This window comes from Myotis davidii, unplaced genomic scaffold (assembly GCF_000327345.1).
Source record: "Myotis davidii unplaced genomic scaffold, ASM32734v1 scaffold225, whole genome shotgun sequence".
NCBI lineage: Eukaryota > Metazoa > Chordata > Mammalia > Chiroptera > Vespertilionidae > Myotis > Myotis davidii.
In genome coordinates this window covers 1,354,772-1,356,600 of record NW_006296222.1, presented here as the reverse complement: position 1 = coordinate 1,356,600, position 1,829 = coordinate 1,354,772, and the positions used below count along the sequence as shown (strand labels likewise).

Sequence of the window (1,829 nt, the reverse complement as noted above, 5' to 3'; positions counted from 1 at the left end):
GTTTTATTCACCTCAGTATTCCTCCACTGTATGTAATACAGTCCTTCATAAATTATATGTGCTAAGTAAATGTGTATTGAGTTGAAAACAAACAAATAAGAAACCAGCTGATATTCTTTGTAGAAGCAACTCTCTGGAGCTTAGTTTTTCCCAAATAAGCAACAGTTGGCTTCTTTTTTTTGTTTTGGGAAATATGATTTACATTTAATAAAAAAAGGGGCATGTTTTGAACTGTATTATTGGGTCATTCATATACTAGTAACCGTTCCTTTTCTCTGCCTTTTCCTTTTATTCCATTCTCGCACATAAGTTTACAGACTACTATTCCAAATAGAAATAAATCACTTAGGAATGCAAAGCAGTCGGTGGCAGAACTAATTGAAGTCTAGAGCTAATATATTTTGGCAATTCTTGAGAAGGTTTGTGAGAGGAACAAAGACTTTTAAATGTCTGAAGATGATGCTCTACTTTCTTCCCTTCAAATAACTAGGCTTTATACTTTTGCTTCAATTATGGGTACTGCCGGTGTCTTGTAAGGAGTTAAAGATACATTAGGGGCTTAACCTCAGAGAAGGTTGAGAGAGGAAAGGAATGGGAAATGAGTAGATGACTGTGCTGTGTCTAGTTCTCCCTGCCAATTGGGATAGTACATTCTGCCCTGGTGAAAAAACAAAACATGTCTTTCTGTCCTCAAGAAAGTAGTAGAAGACGGAAAGGGAAAAGACGCAAGGGAAAGCTTATTTCTGTATTTTTCTCACTGAATTGAGCAGATTATTTCTATGATTCCTTTTATTTATGATTTTTATGATAGTTGTCCTTTTTTTTCTAAATAGCTAACTTAAATAATTTCAATTTCAGTGTACCTCTAAATTCTCATTTCTTATATCCTCCAATACATTTAAATTCTCATTCCTATAATTGTAATTAGTAATGTTAATATTCTGTCATTGACTTTGAAAGAAGTCAGATAAAAATGCAATATTCACACTAAGCATGTCACACTCGCAGCCTCCAACAAATGTTTTTGCGGCCCAGCCAATATAATGGTATGTAAGAAATGTTTTAATAAAAATTTTGTAACTTAATTATTACGATATCCTGTTATAAATATTAATACTGAAGTACAATGTTCACTAATAACTGTTTACTATAATCATGTTGCATTCATTTTCTTTACGTGCAGGCACACCATTTCTCTCCACTACTAATAGCAGTAAATATTTTAGCAGCCGATAGCAACGTCATTAGTCTTTTTTTTATTGTTTAAAGTATTACATATGTCTCCCTTTTTCCCGATTGACCTCCCCTCTACCCCCCGCCACTCCTACTTCCCAGGATAAGCCCCCACCACCCCAGTGTCTGTGTCCATTGGTTATGTTAATATGCATGCATACAAGTCCTTTGGTTGATCTCTAACGCCTCCCTCACCTGCCTTCTCTCTGAGGTTGGACGGTCTGTTCAGTGTTACCTTGTCTTTGTATCTCTTTTTGTTCATCAGTTTATGTTGTTCATTATATCCCACATATGAATGAGATCATGTGATATTCTTTCTCTGACTGCCTTATTTCGCTTAGCATAATACTCTCCAGTTCCATCCATGCTGTTGCAAATGGTACAAGTTCCTTCTTTTTTACTGCAGCATAGTATTCCATTGGGTAGATGTACCACGGTTTTCTAATCCACTTATCTGCTGGTAGGCACTTAGGCTGTTTCCAAATCTTAGCCATGGTAAATTGTGTCTCTATGAACATAGGGATGCATATATCCTTTCTGATTATTGTTTCTGTTTTCTTGAGACATATTCCTAGAAGTGGGATCACTGGATAAAT

The 1,829-nt window shown here is 35.6% G+C and overlaps 1 protein-coding gene across 1 annotated transcript in view; it reads left to right on the top strand.

The window, feature by feature from the left end:
- Positions 1 to 1,829, top strand: part of NAF1 (nuclear assembly factor 1 ribonucleoprotein) — a 51,601-nt gene that overhangs the window by 29,972 nt on the left and 19,800 nt on the right. The gene's annotated exons all lie outside the window — the stretch shown is intronic.